The sequence below is a fragment of the Bos grunniens genome, chromosome 10 (assembly GCF_055505025.1).
Source record: "Bos grunniens cultivar Pamir isolate PY7600 chromosome 10, Bosgru_T2T1.0, whole genome shotgun sequence".
Taxonomy (NCBI): domain Eukaryota; kingdom Metazoa; phylum Chordata; class Mammalia; order Artiodactyla; family Bovidae; genus Bos; species Bos grunniens.
In genome coordinates, this window is record NC_141174.1 from 73188922 (window position 1) to 73197101 (window position 8180).

Here is an 8180-nt window from a genome sequence, read left to right on the forward strand (position 1 = left end):
AAACAAGGAATGGAACCCTTACCACACAAGGCTGTTATGAGGAGTCAGGAAGTTAGCATCTAGAAAGTGCACAATAGAGTGCAGCACACAGCAGTAAGCATTTGTCATCTTTATTATGATCGTTCTTAATGTTTAGTATTTTGCATGTGTCATCTCACTGAACCCTAGCAGTAAGTTTAGTCATGTAGGACATTAAGGTTTGGGAGGTTAAATAACCTGTGAAGGAGAAGGGACTAACCTGTGGAAGGGCAGGGATTCCAACTCAGATCAGGGTCCAGAGTGCTCCCTATGCAACTGTCCATGCTGGCCATCTTACCAAGATAATAATGCAATGTCATCAATTTGGGAGGACTGTTGAATTTACTCTCTGCATTGTAGCAAGAGGATTTATTTCAGAGTACAAGAAAATACTCAAGTTTGTTCCCGAGGCTACAGCAATGTGATTATATTTTAAATGTCTGTGTAAGTCAGAACTTTCTCAGTGAGAGTGAAAACAGCCAGTTTATTCACTGACTAAATGAAATACCCCAGGATAGATCTTCCTGATATTCAGATGTGACTTGATCCAAGTGTCAAATGATGTCACTAGGAATATTTCTCTCTCCATTTATTATCTTTCCCTCTGTTGGCTTCTTTTTCACTCAGGCTTTACCCTCTTCAAGGCAAGATGATTACCAAGGGCTCTGGGCTTTTATCTTAATAGTCACATCTATTGGACAAGGGCTTCTCTCTCCCTTTGATGGCATCTCATTAACCTGGAGTCACATGTCCCTTCCTGAACCAAACCACGTGGCCAGGATGGAATGCTCTGACTGTCCAGGCTTGGCTTGAGTGGTAATCCTTTGCTGCCCCCAAACCAAAGTGAGACACATGAACTTAGAGTGGGGATCAGATGAGTTTCTAAAGGAAGCTTAATTTGCTATACTAGAAGAAGGAGGAATGGATGCTGTTTAAGCAGAGAGGAACTATGCCTACTACCACTGTGCTGTTCACTGGTGGAAAATGGTGTCGTGAACTGGAGTGAGGAGACTGGAGTCCATTGCTGACTAACTGAGGAAACTTAACACAAATCCTGTAACTCAGAGCTTCAGTCTTCCCATCTGTAGTAACATCTAACATATACATATAGACCCATTTATTTCTTATAATAACCCCAAACTGCACGTACGTTCACTAGCTTGTAACTTTCATTTTCCAGTATTGAAAAACAAAGTACAGACAAATAAATCACTTGGCCAAGGTCACACAGCTGGAAAGTGGCTAAGCCAGGATTTGAACTCGGCCAGATTGACTTGCTGAACCTCCACTGTTAACCACCTGATATTTACTGTGATGATGAGACTGGAGACGATGAGGTTTTTTTTTTTTTTTTTTTTTTGGCCTCAATGTTTTTGCCTCAGTGAAGAAGGAGAGGAATGGGAAGAAAAATTAATAATAGAATGGAAACTCCTGAAAGCCCCATTTTACAATAAGTGCTAATTTGGAGGCATAATGTAGACCTGGTCTCTTGGTTTCATGTACTCTTATCTTGAGTGGATGTTCTCTGAATCTTTTAACAGGAAAACAGTTGCTCTGTCATTTCCAAATAATTTGGAGTCTATCCTTTATAACAGCCAGCACACCAAGGACTTTATTCATTGTCAGTTTAGTTGCAGAAATACAATGATTTCTTAATGCAATTGTGTAAAACACACTACTTAATGAAAACTTAACAGCTGAATATGACTGTGAAGAGGCTATTTTTCCTGCCCAACAGTAACTTCCTTTTCATTGTTTTCTTTTGATGAATTATTGAGGAAACATCAAGCTGCCTTAAATATTCTCCTGCTTTAAGCTGCTTATCTTCAAAATATACTTCTGGAACAGTGCTTTGTCACCAGATGACTTAAGGTAAAAGCAGTCTATAAATTAGTAACTTACATCAAAGTGAAAAATAGCTACTTAATGTTGAATAATGAATAAGGCAAAGCCTTTTCAGGTTAGCAGTTCATGGTTAAATAAATAAAAATAGCCATAAAATATGAAAAGTTAACTTTTTTTAGACGGTTCAATAATACAAAAATTTAAGCTATAGCCTTTGGTATAAAAATGCCAACATTAAATATATATTATATTCATTTTTAAGTTATCCAGCAAATGGATACTTACCTTACGCTTCGTGGTGCCTTGAAGAAATTTTTGAGTTTATGGATTGCTCTGGTGCAGGGGTGTATGTTCCAAATTTTCTGCTTCTTGTTTGGGATGGTTTGTTCAAACTTCTCCCTTCTGTGACATATTAAGATTTTGAATAGGTTATGACTGGTATCATGATTCTAATTGTCTCTATGATAGTCATGTGACTTGTTCATTACTAAGAAATATGTAGCAACTATGAATAATAATTTTCTTCTGAGCTCCCTTCCTGAAATAAGAGTGGTAAATGTAATAATAACTACAAATATAGCATCAGCAACAACTACTATTTATGCAACATTTTCATTGGGTCAGGCTTTGTGCAAAGTATTTTACTTACATTTAGTCATGTAATTCTAACAAGTCTATAAAGTGGATGCCGTTGTTTAGTCGCTCAGTTGTGTCTCTTTGCAACCCCATGGACTGTAGCCTGCCAGACTCCTCTGTTCATGGTATTTCCCAGGCAAGAGTAGATTGCTATTTCCTTCTCCAGGGGATCTTCCCAATCTAGGAACTGAACCTGCATTTCTTACATTAGCAGGCAGATTCTTTACCACTGAGCCACCTAGGAAGCCCATAAAATAGATATTGCTATATATATTGTTTACAGTGAGGGTAAGAGAAGTTAACTAAAATTTGCCAAGTTACTCAGATGGTAAGTGATAGACATAAGATTTAAACTTTCTTAAAATCCTATTCTGAGGCTAACATCTTCCTCTCAGGTTTAGATAAATTTAAATTCTGAACTCTAACACAGGCCCTGTATAAAATATCCCCTTGCCACTCTGTTGAGATCTTAAGTTTCTGAATATCTTTCATGGCCTCCCAAGGGCTAGATCTATAGACTATTTTGTAGGAAGAGTCTTGATGGTGAAAAAAGGTGACCATGAATTTGGTCCCATACAGATCATATGTTATATTGAAACTGTGCTTGAATCACTGGGAAGTTTTTCTCTTTAAGCCACTGGCATTAATTTTTTTTTTTTTTTTTTAGCACAAAACACCACATGTATTATGCTGTCATCAGAGCCATCCTCGGTGATAATTGCAACATGCCAGCAATAAAAACGCCCAGCCCTAGCTCCCATGGCCTACTTCTGAAAGAAACTGCATGGCTTTACAATTATCACTCAGACTGGTAGGGAGAAGGGGAGGGTGGGAGAGCAGCAGGAGAAGAAATCTTTTCAATCTGGATGAACAGATCAGCTGCCTTGGACACCATGCTGATCTGACCAAGCCAGGGTTCCTGTGACATCATGCCCCACTCTCATACTGTCAGCAAAATTCCCTGAGGACCACAGCTGCCACTGCCTACAAATGAGTGTTTCTGCTCACTCCATTCAAGAATGCATGCCAAATCCTCCTTTCTGTGAGGCTGCTCATCTCCTTTCTATCCCCTAGAGATGCTGAGTTCAGTGAGGATAGGGATGCTGGAAGAACATGTTTTCATGATAGAGGACCACAGGAGAGGTTACCAAAACCCAACAATCTCTAGAGCTTCGCTATTAGAGAGCCACAGATAGGTTCTAGGTGAGCAGAGATGTAGGTCTCTTACCTTTGAGTCAGCAGGAAGAGGCATTGATAGGTCAGAGCCCAGCAGCCTCCTCCATTTTTCCAGGGTGCTATTTGAAGATTATTACTTGTATCAGGATGTGATAGAGTTTGGGAAGTACTCATAAAATAATGAGGGAAAGACTCAACCTTCATCTGTCCACCTGTCTATCTACCAATAATGTAAAATTACAAAGAATCTTATTTCCTGGAAAATAGAGGAAGCATATCAGGTATCTAATTTCTGCCTATTAATAATTTACTTTATAATCTATGTTAAGACTGTAACTGTGTCCAAATAACCATAAAATGCAAATGTCAAGGTTTTCATGGTTCGAAGTGAAGGCTCTGAAGCATAGTCCTACAGTATGGTGGCATTATTAAGGCCTCTGAATTATTGAAGGTTAATAAAGTGTTTCCTGTCATGACTGGGTATTTGTTTATAGTCTAATTCATCACAAAATTGTAATCCATTTATAATGTGACATTAGAATATTTTACAGTTTTATCACTGTAAGTTTAGCTCTTATGAAGTACTTTGACTATGATTAAGGTAATCTACCAAATCCTCAATAATCAAATAGTGATTACACCTTGGTTATGGAGTTGTGACTTTATTGCACAGATTTCCTAACTTCGTTGCTTTGTCAACCAGGTTAATGGAGAGTCTGCCTTGGTCTTCTACTCAATAGTCATTACTTTAATTGTGAAGGAAATTTTAAACATACTATATTCCCAAAAAATGATACATAGGAGAAATGTTTGAAGTAATTTAATCAAGAAATATTTTCTACTAACCCTTAACTTCTATCCATTAGGGCATTAAGTTGACCTTTCTCTCTACATCACAGTGGATTTTTTTTCTTCACTATAAGAATAGATCATTCTTGGGAATTTGTCTACAGGTTCTTAAGATTCTAGATGCATTTGGTATGAAAAGTCTTTGAGATGATTTTCCCAGACAGCAAAGCAACCCACCTCTGTTTCATTTGACTGCTGGTCTTAAACCATCACTCTTGTCATCCTCTTGGGTTCCACCAGTCTTCCTACTTTGTGCTAAGTCACGTCAGTCATGTCTGACTCTGTGCGATCCCATAGACGGCAGCCCACCAGGCTCCCCCGTCCCTGGGAGTGGGTTGCCATTTCCTTCTCCAATGAATGAGAGTGAAAAGTGAAAGTGAAATCTCTCAGTCGTGTCCGACCCTCAGCGACCCCATGGACTGCAGCCTTCCAGGCTCCTCCATCCATGGGATTTTCCAGGCAAGAGTACTGGAGTGGGGTGCCATTGCCTTCTCCGTCCTACTTTACATTTAACTACAAATATCAAGAGAGACTATCATGTTAGCATGCTCTCTGTATGTAATATTCTCCACTCTTATCTTTTTCAATCAAGATTTCTTCTGCACAATTTTCAAAGAAAAAATTTTTCTAGCTCTTCCTTTCTGCATTCAGGAATCTAGTTCTTACATTATGCTTACTAGTATTTTGTAGATGATCATGTTCTAAGTAACCAACTTGCCTGTAACAAAACACTTGTTCAACACAATCTGTATACACCCTATAGATCATTTTCTGAAGAGAAATTTTAGGAAATGTCTCTAATATTTGAGAAAATTGTTAGACAAAGATGGTGGCTCAGCTGGTAAATAATCTGCCTGCAATGCAGGAGACCCCTGTTCGATTCCTGGGTCAGGAAGACCCCCTGGAGAAGGGAATGGCTACCCACTCCAGTATTCTAGTCTGGAGAATTCCGTGGACTGTATAGTCCATGGCGTCTCAAAGAGTCAGACACGACTGAGTGACTTTCACTTTCACACATGGTAAATGCTCCATAAATACTAAATTACATATATACAATTTATTTGATATTTATTTTGCTGGTCAATAATAACATTAAACTGAAACATGTGCATTCTTGGAAAAATGACACAGTATAAAATATTGCCTCTGCCTTACTGAATTGGCAATGAGTAGGGATTAAAAACTAATAAGGGCCAACAAAGAATACAAAATAGTTTGGGGTAGCTGCTGAATGTGTGACAAAGACCACCCGTATTGCCAAGTGTGGAAGGATGACTGAAAACGGGAGTGGTTAAATACAGATTTTTGAAGGGGGAATAGATGAGCCTGGGAGAATCTCAATCATAAGGAAGAAGACAGTGAAAACACAAGGGCAAGAGCACACACAAAACCCACCCCAGATCTTAACCAGTTTCAATTAATTTGGGCTAAACTAATTTAGTGCAACTAAAAAGAAAGAGGAAAAAAGAGAGCCATATTACTCCATTAGGAATGTCTTTGAAAGGCTAAAGCATGTGCCTTCCCGTCTTCCAATATGTAATTTCTTAGCCTATTCCCAGGCAAATACAAGTTAGAGCTATTTTGAAGTTTTCTCATTGTTTCTTTTTTACTTTGGCTATGCTGTGTCTTCATTGTGGTGCAGGGGCTTTCTCTAGTTGTGGTGCACAAGCTTAGTTGCCCTGAGACGTGTGGGATCTTAGTTCCCCAACCAGAGATTGAACCCGTGTCCGCTGCATTGGAAGGTGGATTCTCAACCACTGGATCCCCAGGTTAAGTCCCCAGAGCTATTTTTAAGGACCTAAAGAGGGAGATTTCACAACCTTCTTCAGTGACCTGGCCTGTTAACAGCCCTTGTTAAGAACTAAGCTTGCCTGTAAAGATAATGTTATAGTCTCGCTACCCTATAACCCAGCTTCTTTCTTGTTCTGTCTTCGTGATGTTAAACAGACATGTTGATGACTCTTCTTTTGGTCAGATGCCCTCTGTGGAATGAAGTCTCTCTTTGGTTTTCTCTTCCTTTTTCTTAATCTGTTTCTGAGTTCAGGCATCCCGTTTTCTTCTCTGCCTGGTTTTCCCCTGTTCATTCTGATTTTGGCAGTGAGAGGCCCACATCCCCTTCATTCCCAGTGGGTGTAATGAGAAGTGATGACCTGCCTGGGTGAGGACTATCCTCTCCCCCTGGGCACTCAGGTCACACTGTACTGCCCCTGTGGGCATCTGGGCCATGCAGCAGGTGAAGAGGGTAGTCTGGTTTCCAGCAAAGGCTAGAAAGTGAATAGATTATAGCTGCATCTCATTAGCAGCCTTTGGAACATCTAGCAAACCACATCATCATGATCTGAGAGATGTGGGTTACAGAGAAAATGAGAACTGTGAAAGGGGAGAGAATTGCCTTCCGTTCCCATTTCTGTGCTGTGCATCTAGGCCACAGGAATGTGACTCTTCTACTCTAATTGGAAGTGTTCATTTTCATTAAATTATCTGTGGAAATGGGAGGAAGTGTCACTTTAACTAGTGATGGCCACTGGCTTCTCGTCCTTTTTCTTCATACTGTCCCCCAGCTCAGGATCATGACAATGGCTGTCTCATGCCTGCAGTGCCAACTTGGAATTCCTTTGCCTGATATTAAGAGCATCCAATAACCTGGTCCAATCTATCCTTTCAGTCACATTTATCATGATTTCCTGGGGAAAGTCTTTGCCCTACCAGAAAGATCTATCCACCCACCCTAGCATGGTGGCAGTGGTGGTTTAGGTGCTAAGTTGTGTCCAATTCTTTGTGACCCTATGCACTGTAGCCTGCCAGGCTCCTCTCTGTCCATGGGATTTCCAGGCAAAAATACTAGAATGAGTTATTATTATTATCATTTCCTTCTCCAGAGGATCTTCATGACCCATAGACTGAACCTACATCTCCTGCTTGGCAGGCAGATTCTTTACCACTGAGCCACCTGGGAAGCTGCTATTCTAGCACAAGCCACTATTATTCCTACCAGTGTCCTTCATTAATATGATATGGAAAGCTGTCCCTTCTTGTCTCCTGTCTACAAAATTTGATGAATTTTTCCAGACCCATTTCAATTTTCTCTTAGATTCACTGATTCTCAAAATCAGAAGGAATGACTACTACTAAGTCGCTTCAGTTGTGTCCGACTCTGTGCGACCCCATGGACTGCAGCCTACCAGGCTTCTCTGTCCATGGGATTCTCCAGGCAAGAACACTGGAGTGGGTTGCCATTTCCTTCTCCAATTCAGCAACAAGCTTATAATAGAAACAGACATTTTGTAAATATGTGTAGATGAATTAATGGGCTACATCTCCCCTAGACACTTCTGCTGAAAAAATATTCTGTCATATCTATTCAAAGTGTATTATGAGTCAGAACTAAGGCTAACTAGGTTCTCCCCAACAACTCATCTTAAAAATTTCAGTTCTAATTTTCAAAGATCTGGGAAAAGCCATTTAATGGCTTGTGATTATTTTTAATTCCTTGTAATTATGAAAATATGCAGCAGTTGTTTCAAATGGTTAGACTGAACCATGGAGGGTACCTTGGTTCAGTAAGGCCTCCATCAACACTTTAAGAATTTTAGACCAGGGAGCTCTTTGTTAAGGGCATTTACACCTGCTAATTCATTCTCTTAAACTGGCAGAAA

General features: G+C 39.8%; 1 long non-coding RNA gene across 1 annotated transcript; it reads left to right on the forward strand.

The window, feature by feature from the left end:
• Positions 1-1756: 1756 nt before the first annotated feature.
• On the forward strand, positions 1757-4156 carry LOC147364819 (uncharacterized). Its single transcript, XR_015133560.1, has 2 exons — positions 1757-1890; positions 3167-4156. It is a non-coding gene; the product is annotated as an uncharacterized LOC147364819 (long non-coding RNA).
• Positions 4157-8180: the final 4024 nt, after the last annotated feature.